Here is a 21062-nt window from a genome sequence, read left to right as displayed (position 1 = left end):
TAAGTGTGTGTGTGCTTTATACTATGTGTTGTGGCTAATACTCATGTGGTCACATAAATGCTACTTATCATGCTATTGAGAAGTGCCTTCTCACAGATACTGGATTGGCCATCACAAGGTGTTGAATCTCTCATATACAGTATTGTGAATCTCAAAGTACAAACTGCAACTGTGTGTTTGTGTGTGTTTAGATTTACAGCAAGCATGAAAGAAGATGTATACATGTATCAGGCATTTTAAAAATCCCTCCGAGCAAAGAATCTGTGATAATCTAATACTAACATATAAAATTCCTGGCTTTTTGGAAGAAATAAAATCAGCTGAGAGAAAGACTTGAAGTTATTATATTATAGTGTGGTTTTTATTATAATGTGACTAGAAAATGTAAAAATCGGTTTGTCAGATCACCTCTGACTGTCCCAGAATTTAAAAGTGACATACTTGTTTGGAAGTTTAAATACCTACTCTACAATCAAAGACTTCTTTAATTTGTCAGTCAATGACAAGTAATGGTAAGAATACAATTTTGAGGCGATATACGATCTGTGATTTTAAGAATTAATTAATGCAAATGTTTTAATGGTGCACATACACAGATACAGGACATATGAAGGGTCCCGCAATTCCTAGGTAACTTGCTACCACCATGACACAACTGAGCTTGATCTCCAATAAAGAGGAGCTCTCCTACAGTGAGTATACCAGTTATAAAACCCACTCACATACAGATAATGGTAATTGTACTCTTTAATGGCTCTCATATTTATTCAGTGAAAGCTCGCAGACTTGACCTTGTGCACTAATTTCAGGTACTACACAAAACATGTGCTGCTGTAATTGTTTCACTTAATTATGTGTGTGGCTGTGGTTATTTCTTGTGGCTTCACATAGACAAATACAAACATGAATGCTGTACATATAAATTATACTTTGTGTTTATATCACAATGCACTACTATGAGAAGCATATTTAATTGAATATGTTTATTCACTCATCTATATCCACTCTTTCTTCCCTTAACTGCTTCTCTGGAGATGCATTTAAATTTATTACAGAAGCATACAGGGGTGTGGAGCGCTTTGTGTGGGAGACACTACATTTTCTGTACATTTTCCTGTAAGAACACAGAAAAGAATTGCATATTAGCATAAGGCATGACTGGAACACCAGTCAAGGTCTGCTACCTACACACAGACCTGACAAGCCTGAAACCCTGCTTGCAGAGATCCCACCATTGACTTGTTAACTTGCCTGAAAAAGTGGAAAAGTTGGTTCAGCACAATTTAACTGGGCTAGCCAATCAGTCCTCAATAAGTGTTTGAAATTTCAAGATAAAGTGTGAGTCATGTGAGCAGCCTGGGACAAAGGCAGGGTTCTGTAAGATGAAGAAGTCAAGTGTGAACTGTTGTCAGGGCACTCATTTATTCATACACACTTATTTTTGTGTCTCTTTTATTGTAATGTCACACTACACTTATTGTACACTAATTGATCTTTATGACAACAACATTCTGTAGTGGTTTGATTAGCTGAGAGCAAAGTATGACGGGCCACCCAAACATCTCTTCAAGTGTTTCAAACGTATTCGTTTTTTCATACCTAAAATAAATCCGCACAACAACCCACATTTTCCACATTTAAAAAAGGTGTCCAAATAAAATTGATTCAGCAAAGGGCAGGTTACACAATTATACACTATAATGGTGGAAAGCCATAACAAGATTGGATACAATGCTTATAGCATCTTAGAGGATGAATGGGTTACAGTATGTTCACAGGCATGAACACAATACTATATAATAGTTTTTCCTTACTCTTGTTGAGGGTTAAGGATGTCACACCTTGTTAAAGCCCTATGAGACAAATTGTGATTTGTGAATATGGGCTATACAAATAAAGATTTGATTGATGATTGATTGATTGATTATATAATGGGATAACAAGATAATCCACCACCCCTGTGAAGTAAAAAAAAAATTATCCTAATTATCCTTTTTATCAGTGCTTTAACTACAATAATCACCAACACACTTAGTATCACTTTATATGTGAATGTGTGGAGATTCTTCTTTAATGTATTATATCTCTTAAATAACCGATAGCAAATACAACCAGCACTAACCCAAATAACTGTGTGCCAAATAACACAAAAGAAAATCAGTTGATCCACGTGTGCTTTTGCCCTGTGCTGGAAGAGTGTTACTTTTCCCTCCTTTAACTTTTTGTATGAAGCTTAACATTTAGCGTGGCCCTCGAGAAACTCAACTCAGCAGTTAGGAAGAAAGCTGATGAGTTTCACGACATGTGGGATGTACTTTTGGAATTTGTTAAGGATGTTGAAGTTACTGTGTAAATAAATCTATTGTGTGAGGTAGAGGTTATATGCGGTTGCGATGGTATGACTGCTACATGTTCAATGCGGAATGTTCAGCTACACACAAGCGTTAAATGTGCTGAATATGGTAAATGCTCTGTATTCATATAGCGCTTTTCTAGTCTTGATGACCGCTTTACAGTACAGTTTTTTTTAACACTGTAGCACTTTCTTCTATGAGAATGGCACAGCCGCCAGGGGCTCAGGAGTACCGCTCTACCCCCTGAGCCACACCTGCCCAAATAAAAGAATAAAGATGCATACGTTATATTTAAATCCAACATGTTTGAAGATTTAAAGTTCTCTTTGTATTATTATGATTTATTATTATATTTATTATTATATTTTGTGATTTGTGAATATGGGCTATACAAATAAAATTTGATTGATTGATTGATTGATTGATTGATTGATTGATATTGACATTTTTTTTACTAAATTATAAAATAATGGAAATGTTGTTCAAATTTATATACAAGCCTCAAAATATTATATTTTATTATATTATATTATGGCTTTTGAAAAGAAAAACTAGCACAAAAGAAAATTACCTTAAATAATTCAACAATAAGCAGCTCAGTAATTTAATATCCCCCTGTTAGACAGTTAACCTCTCCTCACTGAAACATTTCACCCAGTCGCTCGCCCGTGTGTGTGAGTCAGTGTGGTGTGTGACTGCGTATGTGTGTTAAGGAGGAAAGGCAAGAGGCGGAACAGCTGTTCACCTCCACAGTCCTGTAAAGCCTTTTGACTTAATTATAGTGGACAGCAACCCCCCCCACTTCACCCCCCAACACACACACACCCACACACACATACAATGAAAATAACAGCTCCCCACGCCTCAGCTTTTGTCTGCACCTTTCTGTCTGCGCTTTCTATGTCTCTCTCTCTCTCTCACACAAACACACACACTGTTTTACTACTGAAACTCAAGACCCACAACACCAAAAAAAGGAACCCGCCCCTTCTGTTACTCTCTCTTTTCGCTCAATCCGTTGATCCGTGTGTAAAAGAGACTGAGGATGAAGGGAGAGCTGAGATGCTCCTCCATCCTCAGTCCTTCAGCTGAACTTCTCATCTGCCGACAGAAGTCATTTAAGGGGCAGCTGATGTTCATTTCTGCCCAACAATTAAGAGCAGAGGCGTTTGTGTGTGTGCGTGTGTCTGTGTGTGTGTGTCTGTGCGACAGAGAGAGAGAGATAGAGAGAGACAGAGAAATAGAGAAAGTATGTGTTTCTGCACTGAACGCCATTTCTCTCTGGCCACAGTGGAAGGAACGGGTCACGGTATTTGTTTGGGGGAAGTGTGTGTGTGTGTGTGTGTGTGTGTGTGTGTGTGTGTGTGTGTGTGTGTGTGTGTGTGTGTGTGTGTGCGTGTGTGCGTGTGTGTGTGTGTGTGTGTGTGTGTGTGTGTGTGTGTGTGTGCCCTCCTGGGGGAAGGGAGTCCAACGCAGATGGCAAATAAAGTATGCAGCCTGAGGCGAGAGCACATTATGCTAATTCTAATGTCAGCTGTACTTTAATATACGACTCTATTTAATCACCCCATTATTTCCTATTTCCATATGAAAAAAACAGAGGGAGAGAGAGAGAAAGAGAGAGGACTGCTCATTACTTTATTTGGTAAGATGCACAGAGCATGTTTTATGGAGTGTTGTGTGTCACACACAAACACACACATAACGCTCAAAGAAAAAAACACACTACCTCATCGGCATTTGCAGAGATACTTTCTTTCCTTCTCTCCTCTCTGTGTTTCTGACTTGAACACACACACGCACGCACACACACACGCACACACGCACACACACACACACACACACACACACACACACACACAGTTTGAATTATGAAATACTGAATGTACATTTACAGGTTGTGCGCTATGTGGTCCCCATATTACTCATGTTGTGGGAACCTGTATTTATTATTGAGATTGTCTTCCTTATGGGGACAAAAAAGACATATTTTAAGACTAGGTTAATGTCATGTTTAGGTTCAGGGTCAGGTTAGGGTTAGGGTTAAGTTATGGCTAGGGTAAGCTTAGGAGAGAGAGAGAGTGTGTGTGTGTGTGTGTGTGTGTGTGTGTGTGTGTGTGTGTGTGTGTGTGTGTGTGTGTGTGCTTTCTACTAGAAGAAATAATATAGAAGAGTCAATGCTTTTCTTTACAGATGTGAGTCTAAAAAGTGGAAATATGTAAAACTTAATATTAGTTAAAGTAAATTTAATTGAATTGAATTGAATGAAAAAGTAATTAATTACTTACTGTACGATGCAATAAGAAACTACAAATATATCAGTTAATCAGTGAGTCCAAATTAACTTGTGCGCCAAATTTGAAAGAATTCCCTTCAGGCATTCCTCATATATTACAATCACAGAAACATGAGGTCACAGTGACCTTGACCTTTGACCTACAGCACCAAAATCTGATCAGTTCATCTTTGAGTCCAAGTGACCATTTGTGCCAAATCCGAAGAGTTTCCCTTACGCCAGTCTTTATATATCACATTCAAGAGGCCAAACATATTGTGGGAGTTTACCGTGATCTTTGATCACAGTAATTAGTTTATCCTTGAGTTAAAGTGAATGTTTGTACTGTACCAAGGCGTTCTTGCGGTATGGTGTTCACAAGAATGGGATGGAGGGACAGACAACCCGAAAACATAATGCCGACAGCCACTGGCTGGTGCAGACATGTAGGCATTATAAATCAGGGCACAATGCAATACTAAACAAGTCTAGGTCCATACACACAGGTAGAGAGGGTTGTCCTCTAACCAGAAGGTCAGTGGTTTGATCCCTGGCTCCTCTGCACTCTTTGGGCAAGATATTGAAACCCAAATTGCCCCTGACAGTTGTGCTGACAGTGTGTGAATGATGATATTAGAAAAAGTGCTGCATAGAAGCCCTGTATGTATGTAAGTGTGCCTGAATGGGTGAATGCGACTTAAAGCACTTTGAGTGATCGATATGACTAACAAAGCACTGTACAAATATTGTCCATTTTACCCACACACACAAAAATATATATTCAGTGTGCACTATGTATGTAACACTTGAAATTAATACTTTCACTGGAGAGTAATCCTGCTAAAAAAATGTCACTAGATGACATAATGAGCTAATCAGCATGACATCATGGCATTGTATTTGTATCATTGTATTAACATCTGGCTTAATATCTGCTTGCTTCTCTGCCAATCTCTGTTCTCACATATAGCCTACAGTATTTAAAATGAACTGTAATCCGAATTAAACTGTTCTTATTAAAATGTTTTTCAGACAACAGAGCCAATGTGGAATAACTCAAACTGATTTTCAGCCAAAGACGACTAAGACGACTTGTTAACTAGCGGTAACTTCTAAGCCAGTCAGTTGAATGAGACAAAGAGGTGTGTCTGTGGAGGGAAAACCTGAGCTTGAGCTTTTGTTCGACGGAAATGAGTTAAGGTTTGTCCCAAAGCTGCATGACTGGGTGTTCTTAAGAGAAAAAGTCACTGAACCGGTCTGAAAGTTGCAAAGACTGCCGATGACGTAATAGAAGCTGTTTAAACCAATAAAAGTGGCCTTTGCTCTTTCAAAAACAATGGCCAACAATGGCTCCTTCATCATTCAGTCTTTTAGAAGTGTGACAGTAATTAGATGATATCACATTTTAAAAGCTTCACAACATTTTCGCATGTAAAGCCACAATGAGAGGATGTTTTTCCTCAGAGGATTCTGGAATAAAACTAGCTGTGGTTTTATTTGCTGCGGAAGTGTTACTTGTTTTTCAAATTATCCCATTCAAGTTTTTAGAATGTTCAGCTATAAAAGATTCTTTCACCGCACAGGGATGTGGCTTTTAATATTTTAATAAAACAACATTTGTATCAGCAACATTAGATTACCTTTTGATAAATATATTTATTGCTGTTGTGGTAATATTACAATAACAGAACTGGAGATTTTTAAAAATAATTAAAACATTATATAAATTATGTCGAATATTACAATTACTAGTAATAAGAACAGTTATAATATATTGTCAAAAGTTTGAAATAATTTGCAGTAGTATATGAATATTAACTGGATATATTGCAGTACAATATAATATAAAATTACCAAAATTTGTAAATACAGCACTAAATTACCTAATTCAGATTAGCTATTGTTATATGGTTGTACACAATATTCTATTTCATAATAATAGGCTAACTTCCCTATAGCATCTAATTAAATTGCAAGTACAAAGGAAGTACAAAAGAATATAGTCATTTCTACAGTTTTAAATGGATACAGAGTAAAATGGTGAAGTGGTAAGTAATTAGTTTGAGAGGACTAATACTACATACAGATGTTGAAGGGAAGTGACCTCAGTCTGTCAGAGACTCTCTCTCTCTCTCTCTCTCTCTCTCTCTCTGCTTCCTATTAGAGCCTCTCTCTATCTGTGGAAGTGCAGTCTGGCCCTTTGCCTGTGTTTTCTTTGGCTCACACTCTCTCTCTCTCTCTCTCTCTCTCTCTCTCTCTACACACACACACACACACACACACACACACACACACACACACACACACACACACACACACACACAATTTCTCTCTGTCTTTCTCTTACACACTGGCAGCACAACCTGTTTCAACAAGTGTGAGTGAAAAGGAATATGTGTTCTGTTCTGGATGATAAAAACGACTTTCTTTTTTCCCGACATTTCTTTTAAAGGATTGATAATTTTAGACACATATTTTCACAGCTGAAGTTGTGTCACTGCTAAGAAAAACAATGCGATCATGCATAGTCACAGTGTGTTAGCATCTGACATTAGACATACTGCATTGGTGTGTGTGTGTGTGTGTGTATTTGTCCCCCAGAAGCAGCCATATGGAGGAGAAACAATACACACTGACATCCATGTCTCCCTCCTCATCCTTCCGTCCTTCAGTCGCTCTTCTCCTCTGTGTGTGTTGCTCCTTCCTGGTTTAGTTTCACACAGCATAGAACTCTCATTACTGACTGATTCCAGTTTTCACTATGATTCAATTTGCTATAATTACTGTGGCTGTCGCTAATAAAAAAGGGGAGAGAGGGAACTGCTAGAAATCCTGTGCGAAGGTCAACTGGCAGTTAGCGCCATTCATTTTCATCTCAGTGTATTCATCTGGGGCGGCTAATGGCCCAATTTTCTCCCCCTCACTCCTCAATAAATATTGCTGGAATTACAGGTTAAATAGCTAAATTAAATCACAGCTATTACAGATTTGGGGGGTCAAATACGTAGAATTAAAGAGGAAGCGCAGATCGCCTTAAAGTGTGCGATTAATGTGTCGGAAGAGCAACATTGGATTATTGTGTCAGATGATTACAATGATGATTTTTCTCTGTAGCTGGCGGCTGAGTGGAAGGCAGACACAGAGACAGCGGACTGTAAAGAGCCAGAGCAGACTCACAATATTTAACTGCGCTGACATGGATGGTTTTACATTCACTTTAACTCGTCTTTATATTGTGTCTCCACCCAAACTGTTACTGGTGTTGTAATGATTTACTCCACACTATTGTTAACTCTTACTGTAAAATCAATTTTGTCGCATGGAACATGGGAATAATGTAATAATTCAAAAGACATCTGTGTGTCAAAATATTTTTTGACACACAGATGTGTGTCTGGCTCAAGAACATGGTTACACCTGTGGATTTTCTACTGTTTACTGTTTTTTTAGATTTTCTATTTTAAAGACCATCAGTGTCTCAGTGTCGAGTTTATTCATTTATGGATCGCTCTACATTTAGGTGTTTCATTAAATGGAAGAAAGAGGATGAATGGGGACAATTCACAGAAGGATGTATGGCTACATCCCAACAATTACTTTCAGTCCACACTTTTGGGCCCCTAAAATGGGAACTTTTGGAGAACTCCAGGATTGCAGAGAGTGCAGAAATTGAAAGCTGAAAAAAAGCTATTGCAGAACAATGAAGCATGCAGGCTGGTCGGTTGTTATCAGTCACATAACTCGATTACTTGCGGTGAATGCAATGTGTTACTAACATTCACTATCAGTAACAGTGCCACATTATCTGTCAAAGAAGAGAAATCCCTGCTACAATATCAGCACTGAGACATTTACATACAGAGCAAAGCTGACATGAGTGTGTGTGTGAGTATGTGAAAAGTTTTCTTGCATTACTAAGCCAGAAGCATCTTTACCATTTGTGTGATCTTGAGGTGCCCCCTAACCGCACCCGCACACCCGCACACACACACACACACACACACACACACACACACACACACACACACACACACACACACACACACACACACACACACACACACACACACACACACACACGGTGTGGAGAGTGAACAAATGTTTATTCTTTGCTTGTCCTGTCCTAGTGACATCATTAGTTCCTGGTATTCTTTAGGTAGTGTGTTAGTTTTGAATGATGTGGTTTGAGAGCAAAGCTTTAACGTCATCCAACAGGCTTTTAAATCTGCTGTAACTGCAGCTAAAATCACTACAGGACCATACAGCAGCAGCTTTAATTAAGACACACAAACTGTACCAGTGTGAAAACCCTACACAGAGTCAGCACTGACAGAGCCCAACACTGGAGACGGGGCGGGCTTTATCTGCTGCGTCTGAGTCTGTGATTCAGTGCAGCTACTTCACAGCTCCCGCAGCTCCACTCGGCCACACTGAAAACTCCTTCTGGGGAAACTGAGTCATCCCTGAGCTCAGTTCACATATTTAGCTAATGGCTAAAGACCAAGAGGCAAACCCTTACCTCTTGCTGCTATACAGACTGTTACTGTCAGCCTATATGCCATGTGCTGGGTCTCCATCCAACATTTGCTTCTTCTTTTCTTTTTTTCTAAATTATGATGTGTTGAAAGTGAAAGGCTGAATGGAAAACTCAGGAGTTGCCTTTGAAGACTTTTACGCTTAAATTTAAATTATTGAAAATAGGGAATTTGGGAGAAGAAATTCTGCTATTTGCCTCTTAGCAAGAGCTGTTCTTGTTTTTGTCAAAAATCAAGGTTGGAACTTCCAGAAAACCCTCACATGAAATGACACTGGCATTTGTCATAACACAAATGGCTATAAATCAAGCATTCGAGGAGAACCTCAGTCCAGAGTTAATGATGTGGTTCTCCTCACATGTCCCAATAAGGCTGGTGAACGCTTTTTATCTCTGTTTTAGTTTCCCGCATTTAGTTAAAATTGTCTGCAGGTTAAATCTCAACAGCTTGACAAGAGGAGCCAAATGAGTGCCCATGGCTAAATCTAGACATAGCCACACATACATACAAACATATATACATATGTATATATATATATTTATAATCATTAAGTGTTGAAAGTACAATGGAATGTCCTGTTTAAACTGCCTGGAGCTTCAGCTCTCTATCACTGACTTCATCTTCACTGACTTCTTCTTTTTGAAAAAACTTCAGTGAGCATTTTTAATGACAATTTCTTACTGCTGTATGTTGACCTCCAACTACCTGTAGAATGGCATCACTCTCATCCTCAATCCATTTCATACACATTTTTCCTTTCTGGCTTTAGAACAGGAATAAAATGATCCCAGCTCCTCATCCCACCAACAATGCTCTGATAGGCTCTGTTGTTTTACCAGCCATCAGTGGATACATCACCAGATCTGCAGATTTGAGTCAGTTCACAGATCTACACCCAGGCTTGAAGAGTCTGTCACAGGAGCACTTTATGCTTTTGGTGGCAAGAAGATTCATGAGGATGTGTTTTCTTTTAAAGCAGATGAAGTTCATGTGTTTTCATTTTAGAGTTCATGTTTCGAAAGGTTTGGAGGAAATTATTGGATAGCTGAATGGAAGCAAAGTGAGTGTTGGTATCTAACAGAGCTGGTGGATGTCAATATGCAGGACTGGCCCAGACAGAGACATTAACGTCAAAAGAATCAACATGAGCTGAGTTGTCTTGTATTCTCTCTGCCTCTGTAACTGTCTTTTACTCTGCCTCTGTCTATGCAACCTTCGTTCTTCCCAGCATGTGTTGAACTTCAGCAGGAGCCCATCGTCTGTATGTTATCCAGCCTGCAAAGGATTATCATTGTGCAAGATGTGTGTGTCCATATGTGTGTATAAAAGCCCTGACAGTGAAGACAAGAAGTGGCGGGAGGAAGGAGGCTTTGACATTCTTATGATATGCATTTGAAAGTAGGGCTTAGCTGATCATGGCTTCATCATTAGTGGGTGAGGAGAAGCAAGGAAGGAGGAAGAGGAAGAAGAGATTCTCTGTCCCTCACACCACTTAAGTAGGTAGCCAAAATTAGGAGGTGCGGTACAATCCAAAACAAACTACTGCAGCAAGTGAAGGTGCGTGTGTGTGTGTGTGTGTGTGTGTGTGTGTGTGTGTGTGTGTGTGTGTGTGTGTGTGTGTGTGTGTGTGTCTGTTTCTGTGCCCTGTTAACAAATTAGAGGGATTACCAGGAGAGTGTGCCAGAGCATAGCAGCTAATCCCACACACTGGCCCACACCACTGCACCGGGAACAGAGTGTGTGTGTGTGTGTGTGTGTGTGTGTGTGTGTGTGTGTGTGTGTGTGTGTGTGTGTGTGTGTGTGTGTGTGTGTGTGTGTGTGTGTGTGTGTGTGTGTGTGTGTGTTTGCTATTAAAAGAAATATTTTTACTAGAAGAGTTCATGCTTTTCTTTACAGATGTGAGCCTAAAACAATAAAGCCACGCCCCCTGGGGCATTTAATGAATTTATTTTAAATAATCTACTATCAGATTTATAGTAAGATCGCCAGGTGTAGTTCCAATATGTATGTGTTCATTCCAACAAATATCAGAGGCTACAACATGTATGGGAACGCCTTGGTTCTGAGCTGTTTGTCATGGTTCAGGTGAGGCAATTATTTAGTTCCAATGAAGGGAACTATTAATATAGCATATGACACAGTGACAGGATACACAGTCTGGTCTCTGACATGAAAGTCAGATTTTCTACACGACCATCTACCACCTCAAACGTCTCTATTTTCCTCCTACATACAGGGGACAAAACTTCCAGCACTGACATGCAAAATAAATCTCAGTGTCCAGAATCGTCTCCTACAGATGGGCTTAATGTTTCTATCTAATGTTGATAGAATAATTGGATCCCAACATTGTGTTGCTTGGACTACAGTTGCCTTTATAAGGTGGACTGGTTCCTGTTTAACCACTTCTGGTTGATGAATGTACAGTGAATATGTGTGAATAGAATGGTTGCCTCCAAAACCAATCATGTTGAACTTTACTTCCACACTCTTATAACATATGTAGTGAAGACTGAAGGAATTTAATAAAAATGCACCAAGTATAATAATAAGCATTTCAATAATTGAATTGCTTTGTGAGGTCACAGTTTACTTGACCTTTGACCTCCAAATTCTGACCAGAGTCTAAAGCTGCCTTCAGACATGCACTGAACTCTGGAGAACCTCCAGATATTCTCCTGCGGGGCTATAAGTGTGAACGCAAATTTCCAAGTGAGAGCCTCCAGACTTTCTGTGGACCAATTTCTTCAGATATCCTCCAGAGTTCATGTCTGAAAACAGCTGAATGTTTGAGTCAAATGTAATGAAATTCCCTCCTGGCATTCCCGATAAATCGCATTCAGAAAACGTGAGGTCACAGTGACCTTGACCTTTGACAGCGTAAATCTAATCAGTTCACCTTAAAGTTAAATTTGCAAAAATCTTCTTCCTAAGATGTTGCACTCATGAGAATGGGACAAACAGACAGATGAATGGATAATTCAACTATAATCGTGATTTAATGATAGTCTAATTAAATGTAAAAGTGGGATGAAGATGAAAATAGGAGCTAAAAACTGCCTATGGAAGAAAAGCTGTTGTAGCTGACACTGATATATTTCAACAGCAGGACGTATAAGACGATGACTGGGTGTGCTGAGGCAGATCCTCCAGGTTCAGTATCCTGCGAGGATACTCCTCTGTGGGGACTAGCAGGTTTAGTCATTGACATGTTGTCAGGTGATGAGTTGGCTTGGTCTCTGTAGCCACAACACACAAACTCTGCCATGAGCCTGATTTGACCGGGGTAGCAGTCCAACACATTTTTGGATCAACCCTCTCTATCCCCTACGTCTCCCTTTCGCCTGTCCCGTCCAAATCCACCCCACCCCCCTTCCCTTCCCCTATATGAAGCTCGTCCAAAATGTACAACGCCAAGTGAGAGTCGCCTGGAACACACACACACACACCCTAGCCCCATCCCAATCTATGATGTAGCAGTGCCCCTCCTGTCTGAAGGAGACATATTACAACACTGTCTGACAGTGGCATCAGGAAGAAAAGATGTCTCTCTCTCTCTCTCTCTCTCTCTCTCTCTCTCTCTCTCTCTCTCTCTCTCTCTCTCTCGCTCTGCTGTTCCTGCATATGTCTCTCTCTCTCCCGCTCCACCAGTGAACCACAGAGTTGAGTGCAAGCCCAGGTTTATGAATTCAACATTATGCCCTCTGATCAGTTTCACCTTTTCAAATTTCAGCAGAGATCTCCTCTTGTAAACGTAACCTTTAGCAGCTATTTCAATATCTTCCTCCACATAAGACAACAGAATAAAATAAGTCATATTTGACTCGAATAACTTTACCCACAGAGAGAGAAGTACAAAGAAACTGTTTGCTGAGGTGGAAAAAGAGGTGAAGCAGGGAGGAGAGAGGGGGAAAATGAAGGAGTGTATCCTTTGCTCTGAGTGTTATGGTCAGACTCCACTTGTTTATACAGAAATGGCAGCAAGAAGTGGGGGGCAGGTCGAGGACAAGAGCAGATCCAGACCAGATGGAGGTTAGAGGAGGGCATGGATAGAGGGATGGAGGGAGGAATGAGGGGACATGTCTGTCTTGAAGGCCCTTATAAGGCTTGGATGACTGGTGAGCTATGGAAAGACAAGCAGAGACACTGAAAATATAAAGGGACCGAGTGCAGGGGGAGCCAGAATGAAGCCAGCTCAACTCTCAGTACTTCAGACTAAACGTTATTTAAGTCAGGCCATCTAACTGGTTCTCTGTCAGTCAGACACTCATCCAGTCAGTCAAACTAATTATGAGACTTTTGTGCAAAAGCTCAAATGATTTGGGGAGAGCAAACAGCTGCATGTGGCCATTAGCACTGGTGACCATTAACACCAGAGTCTTCTGGAATGTTTTCTCAATTCTGTGTATATCTTTTTTTTTTACATTTGTTGACGGTCAAATACTCAGTCATGATTGGTGTATGGATCATTCTAGACTAAATATGAAGGTCTAGACTTTTTTTCTGGAGGAGAGAAGAGTAGCTTCTCAGTCCTCCTGCTGTCTCTACAATAACTGGAAGCAGGCCTACTCCCATAACCACTCCAATCTGTTTTCATTTGGTGAGGCACAGGCACAGACACACACACTAACACATACACACACACACACAATCTGAAGCACAATAAAACAAGGCTGCCTCATCTCTTAAAGGAGAAATGCACTGGTTTTATTTTTTTCTTATTTCAGATTGCAACATTGTCATACAGTCAGCATGATGGAAAAGTATTAATGCAGCACTCATATGTTGCTTTAACGCTTAGCGGTGGGTGTGGCTGTCACTTGGTGTCATAAGGACAACAACCAATCACAGTTTCCTAATCGTGACACACAACATAGCCGGCTTTTGTGCTAACATGCCATGCTAGCGGTCAATACAATGATAAAGGGAAGAACAGAGGAATTAAACTCCACAACCAGATGAGGACATACCAGGTTCACCGGCTGCCTCTGCCTCTTCTCTCCAGGCTCATATTGATGTTTGATGTTAGACTCAACCTATATTTGCATCATTTGATTGGCTGGTACCTGCATGTGAATATTGACATTCATGGGATCTGATTGGCTGGTGCCTGCCCTGCACTCCTACTGCATGCACCACAATGCAGTTTGGCAGCACATGACGACACATCATTCAAACTGAATGAGTAGCGTCTCCTTTAAACCTCCAATGAGTACGTGAGTCTGCCATGAGTAAAACAGTGTCCTCTACTATTTTTCCAACAAAGATCACACACATAGTAGCCTCCATGTTATAGAGTGGGATGAGTGCACACACTAACACACAGCATCATGCCGCAACATGATGTGACATGAGCTAATGCAGTGACATTAAATTGCTTACATAAGTCTGAACATCACACCAGCATATTTCCTCTGTACATTTGAAATGCACAGCAGCACAATGAGTGGAAGGAGAGCTGAAAGCTGCAGCAGGAGGAGATGAAGTGTTGGACAAAGAGGAACTAGAAAAACAGGAAAAACCTCTTTGTCATGTGAGGACATGACAGTCTGAGAGGCTTGGAAGGAGAGAGCACGTCAGAACCTCATAGTCATATCTCAGTGGTCACACAGCAGCCAAATGCAACAAAGACATGAAGAAAAAGTGGGAAGAGACAGATGATAAGTGAGGGCAGGGAAAGAATGCTTTTAACTCATCCAACAGACACACGTTGACAAAAAAGTATTTTGGTTATAAAGAAATGAAGCCTGACTTGTGTGTGGGGTCATGTCACTCTGCCACTTTTCACTGCTAAAACTTTCTTAAGGGACTCAGGAACCTTGCTTGCATTTCAGGCCAAGGAAGCTAAAGCAAGTTTTGGTTCCTGGGTCACAGTTCCTGTCCAAGAATACAATATTGATGTACTCGCACAGTGGAATCAGCACTCCCGTGAAAGTTGTTATTAGCAATATTTCAGGTGTGAAGATCACAGGCCGAGCATTTGCTGGCTGAACAAACTCAAACTGCAAGACTGCTAAGACATGTGCATCGTGTTCATTTAGCCTGCAGGTATGCACTGCTGGATATTATTAACAACATTAATGGTAGGGCTGAGAGCGTTCTTTGTTATTGGTATTTAAATAATACCAATAATAATAATAATAGCTCTGACCTGCTGAATAGTCTAAAATAAGAAATGGGAGGACAATCCTCAGCAACCCCTTAATGCAATGAGGTTATGGAGGGGAAAACATCAGGGGGAAAAAAGAAAGCAGCTTCAGACACAGACAATTGTTGCTTTACAAACATGCATCTTACCTTATTGCTGTTTCAAAGCCTTTCCACCCCAGCACATACAGTACTTCTAATTCAAACCTTATTAAGACACAACACATTATTGCTGTTGTCTTGGCACATATCATAACTTAAGAAAAATATATTTTCTTTCTAATTTACCAGACATTTCTTCAGTGTGAGACAAATAAAACAGACTTAAATAGCCTGCACCCACATTATGTGATCTACGTACATGCAGTATGTTTCTGTTCAGCACACTAGATCAGCCTTATTGTCTTTACATAGAACGTATACGTCACACACACACACAGAAGTGAACTGAGATTGCAGCCTCCTCCGCTGCTCATTAGATTCCAGAAGTGACCATTAAGGTCAATACATGCACTGCTGGATCCGCTCCGCTCGATCAGAGTTTCTACGTGTGTAAATGTGTAGTGAGGCAGCAGCAGTCAAACACACATCAAGCTACACAGGATACACTGATCTGATTTCCCTCGCTAGCGAGACTTCTCACCACAGCCAGACATACGGCGATGCTGTGCTGGCAGCCACGACGCAAGGTCTGCCGAGATCCAAGTCCAAGCTGGTGGCCAGTCGCACTGTATCCACTGGCCAATCACAGCTGGGCAGACACAGACACTGCCTCAGGTCCTGGGGTGGGTGTAAATGCCTGCATGGGTGGATGAACAGTGCTGCAATGTACCTAAGCATCTAGATGACATAATAACGTGCTATGGGGCCAGGGGAGCAAAACAATGCAGGAGCCCTCTGGTGATTAAGCAGTCTTAGTCAGGGAGAGAGAAAACGCTGCACCTGCCAACCTGCAATTTCCTCCTCGGCCCCTTTTATCTGCAAGCCTTCAAGTGGTGCCAAAGGGGCATTTATCTTGTGGCTGCCTGTGAATGTCGCAAAATGGGCCAAATATTTAGCTGTGTGTGATGCACATGTTCAAATGTGTGTGTAGACACTGTTGGTCAGGGAATATGGGAGAACATGTGAATAAATGAACAATCACTGTAATCCAATATTCCGTTTTCAGTAATGTAATACAGAGCGAACAGGTTATCAGAAGCTTTTCTTTTTAAACTCTTAAAGAAGTGAAAGGATCTCACTGTTCCTAATCAGAGGTGCATGACCAGTTATTAGCTCTTACACCATTGTTTACTTGTTCGACACCACAATAGATAACTAACAACAAAGACTCTTCCCACATGGCAAGCAACCCGATCCATAGACACATGCTCTAACTACCTAAATAACAAAGCAGAAATAATTTAAATGCATTATTTGCTTTCCTGGGGAACGGGACAGGGGCTACTTTCTCAAGAGAAAAACTGCACATATTATTGATTTATTTACAGATGAAAAAAGAGAGGCGGCAGCAGCCCAGCACCTCTCCTCCGGCCCTCTTTTTCTTATCTGTGATGTTGCCCAGAAAAATCAATAGAACAACTGTAGCTAGCAAGCTTTGTTTATCTTTCCCTTTAAGTGAATAATTCAGGGGTGTCAGCAGGGGTGAGGCAAAGCTTTGATACAAACCAAAGGGTTTGTTGTTCAGGGGGGAAATCTAACCCCTCCTTATCCCCCCTATTCTTCCTCAAAAGTCTCCAGGATGAGAGATGCTGAAGCTGTTCAAAATCTGGTTGTGGGTGAAGGATGGAGAGAGGCCGCTGCTCTGGCTTACTTCCACCAAGAGTGTCCCTCGCAACAAACAAACACATGAATATCAGCACTAAACACTGAATATTGGGTGAAAGGAGAGGAAGTTGGTCAAACTGCAGCAGTGGAACAGGTTGTGCAAAGTAAAGTTAAAGAGGTGGTAACGGCCTTTAAGCAGTGTGAGGGGACACTCCAGAATTTCAGGGGCAGCAGTCTTCTGTTGTGTGTGCAGGCTTAAGAGTCTTGAATGAGGTCTTGCCAAAGGATGCTAAAGGCCTTGGATCGAACTGGGGTCTTCCAAACACATGTTGGAACACAAGTGTTGTAGCTGTGCTAGATGACCATGGAATATTATGGTGGATGAGATCCTGAGAGGCAATAATCAGTCAGTATGTACAATGTTTTAAATGGTCTGTCTTTTGATGTGTTTATGTTGCATTTGTACATACAGCATACATAGTGATGGAAAAAGTGAAAAAAGTGATAGGGGTGTGATTTGAAAACGTCATACTAAGTCTGAAAAGTTGAAGTAGCCAGATAATACTACTAATTATTATTATTATTATTATTATTATTATTATTATTATTATTATTATTATTATTATTATTATAATACTAGCAAACCATCAGCTGTTTCCAGGACATGACACAAACGAGAAGGATTTTTATGTTATAGGCTTTGGTTGTAAGTCCTCCTTCCTCATGTGTGTAGCCTGAGTAGTTATATGAAACTGAGGAGGCTAAGACCTTCCTAAACAATGGGATCAACATGTATTTGTCAAGCTATGCCACCCTCGGCAACAAGCACATACACACACTGCCGTGCGTGTGGACGGCACGGCTGCAGATATCTCGAGCAAAGTTTTTAAATGTGTCCCACCTTTGCCGCGGACACACAAACACCCTCAGTCCCTTGTAATTGAGGCTTAAATCCTTCCATAACATCCCCCATCCCTCACTCTTCAGCAAACACGGATTGTGCCGACACAGGGCCCCTAATCCTTCCCAGTTTAACCAAGTGAGAAATTAGCTTTTGTTAAGTGGTGATTTGGCTGCTGCTAAACGCCAACAGCCCATTGTAAAGGAGAGGGGCAGTCATGAGTCCCCCACAACGAAGCAAAATACTGTGGTAATCCCATCCTGTCCGTGCGGCCGGGCTGGAGCTGCTGCTGCCTGTTATTGTGCACTGACAATATTGCCAAGTTGTTTTTATGTGTCTCTTTGTTGTCCAAAGTGGTTTTGGAGCATCGGCATGTCAGCTTGGCTACGAAGGCTTGCTCTATGTATTACCCAGGTGCTGTCGGTGCTGTGTGTGTTTTGCAGCATATACAAGTCCTCCTAACCCCACCACCCTCACTTCTCTCACTGCCATCTCTCAATTTACAAAATCAAATCTTGTATGCAGAGTTGTCGTGGAAGCCACCAATGTCAGGCTGATAGATGACACAAGAAATGGCTGCAGATTCAGATCCTCAAAGCCGGTGAGACAGAGCAGACTGCACTGGCAGGGGGAGGCAAGACAAAGCACAGCGTCGTCTCTGAGACTCAGCGGGGAGAAATCTGCCACAGAAAATCCCTGTGACTTGGTCTCAGTCCGAGCAAAACTCCAAAGTTAATTCAGAGAATTCTGCAATGGCAGGAGATATTTTCAGGCATTAAAAAGGCAGAAGAAGAGCAAAGAGCTGCGAGAGAGAGAGTTGGCAATGACCTGGGTGCCAAACATTTTTATGGCCAATCCCAGGCCAGACTGTCACGTTTATTCCCCTGCTGTGGCAGGAAGATACCGCAGTTCTACTGAGCATGGAGTTACACACGAGTTTGATGTCTTTATGTGGAAAACGATAACTCTTATTCATACAGGACGCAGTGTGTATCCAAGTCTACCTTTTACATGAATACAGATGTGGTATTCTAGAAGATTCACTTTTTTCTCTCCATCTCATCTACTAAGAGCCTGCATCACATTTCCATTGGGCACTGGACATATAGTGCATCTCATCCCATCTAAGTGCTTCATTTTTATTTCTTATAACCTAAGTGGAACTTCCTGTTCACTGTAGTATTTTTTTTACAGTGTATGTGCACGGCCTGCAGTCTCCTTCATCCACCTTTTATACATCTCAATTTTAATTGTGGTCTTTCAAATTAAGTGGTTCCTTATAGTTTTGGCTTATGAAAAAATAGAAGCAAATAACTACCTTGTTTTACTCAATGTAATGTTTTATGTCTTTATTGTCAATACGTGTCAGTGAAGTGAAGAAATAAAATGTAACCGTAAATTAGAAGAAGGCACACATTTTGATAATTTAAGTGTCAAAGTTCTCTCTTGGAAATATTAGTTTGACAAAGAAATCTATATTCGAAGGAGTTTTCCAAGTTGTTGAGCCACTGATGATGTATACACGAGCAGCTTACAACAAAGAGCTATTTACAACTGCACTTAGAGGAATATGCCTAGTTTGTAAGATTATATATATTTCATATCTGTAAAAGTCTGAAAACCCAGATTTTCTCATACTACTCTAAACAATTATATTCCCTATTTCCTTACCTTTATCATGTTTTGAGCATAGTATATTTTATCTAGGTTTAAATTATTATTTATGTATTTAAGTGCAGATGGGCTATTTTCTAGCTGTGTTTTCTAAGTGTGTTGGTCAACTGGTTACATGTGTACACGCTATGACTGACTGAAATGTTCACAAACCACACACACACACACACACACACACAGACACACACACACACACATGCACATGTTCCTAACTGACACAGAAAATAAAGATGAGTACACATACTGTACACCGCACAGTGGACGCAGCAGGTACAGTATCGCTGCACACACACACACACACTGCCACCTACATAGTGTACAATGGAGTTTAGAGTGGGTATAGAGTGCAGCCTTTCCTGCAGTGCCTGCATTCTGAAATATCATCAGCAGTGAGTCCACATGAATGCAGACGGGAGTATAGCTTTGCATCCAGCTATTGTCAGTGGCACAAAGATCCCCAATCAGTCCTCTTCTGCCGTTTGCCTCTTTCTATTCACTTTCACATACTACTTGTCTGACTACAGCTTCCTGCTCTCACACACAATGGGAAACAAACGACACCTCGTGCTCTGTCGCCTGATCGGATCTCTCAGATTCACAAAAGCCAACATGCGGTAAGAAAGCCTCTCCCATCCACACAGGGAATATTCACAGAGGAACCTATATTTTATTCAGAGATTGCATTTCCCTAATAATCCTTACGGCTCTGGTGACATGCTGTTGGTGTTCTCATGTGACTCAGTTCTATCAGACTGACTTTACAAAACTGTTAAATAAAAAAAAATAATTACATTTTCTTTGCTCTCATTTAACTATTAATATATTTTTTAAATATTAAAAAAGGAGATTTATAGCTGCTTTTAGAAAGGGATTCGAACCAGATTAAGTTGTATAGAGAGAGAGCAGCACAGTAATCTTTAGGTGTGAACAGTCCTTACAATCCCAGATAGACAGTAAAACTGCATCAAAAACAATAACACGTTTAATTAAAAATCCCACTGACACAAATCCAGCTCACTCCGAATCGAATAGACTATTGTTATTTTAATATTTCTGTAAACGACAGGTGTAATGCAACACTATGCTGTAAATACTCTTATCTTTCTGATGTTCTCCTTTACACGTGACATCTATTGCACATCTGTCCGTCCTGGGAGAGGGATCCCTCACATGTGGCTCTCTCTGAGGTTTCTACCTTCTTTTTACCCTGTTAAAAGGGTTTTTCTTTTAGTAGTTTTTCCTTACTCTTGTTGAGGGTTAAGGGCAGAGGATGTCTCACCTTGTTAAAGCCCTATGAGACAAATTGTGATTTGTGAATATGGGCTCTACAAATAAAATTTGATTGATTGATTGATTGAACATTAAATAAATTATACATTACAATATTACACAACAGTGGTATATTACAA

At 40.6% G+C, this 21062-nt stretch overlaps 1 protein-coding gene across 2 annotated transcripts in view; it reads right to left on the bottom strand.

Annotated features, from left to right (window-relative positions):
* bcl11ba (BAF chromatin remodeling complex subunit BCL11B a) overlaps positions 1-21062 on the bottom strand; it is a 42325-nt gene that overhangs the window by 4934 nt on the left and 16329 nt on the right. The gene's annotated exons all lie outside the window — the stretch shown is intronic.

The sequence above is a fragment of the Hippoglossus stenolepis genome, chromosome 10 (assembly GCF_022539355.2).
Source record: "Hippoglossus stenolepis isolate QCI-W04-F060 chromosome 10, HSTE1.2, whole genome shotgun sequence".
Taxonomy (NCBI): domain Eukaryota; kingdom Metazoa; phylum Chordata; class Actinopteri; order Pleuronectiformes; family Pleuronectidae; genus Hippoglossus; species Hippoglossus stenolepis.
Note: the sequence above shows the minus strand (reverse complement) of the source record. Positions and strands in the feature narration are given on the sequence as shown.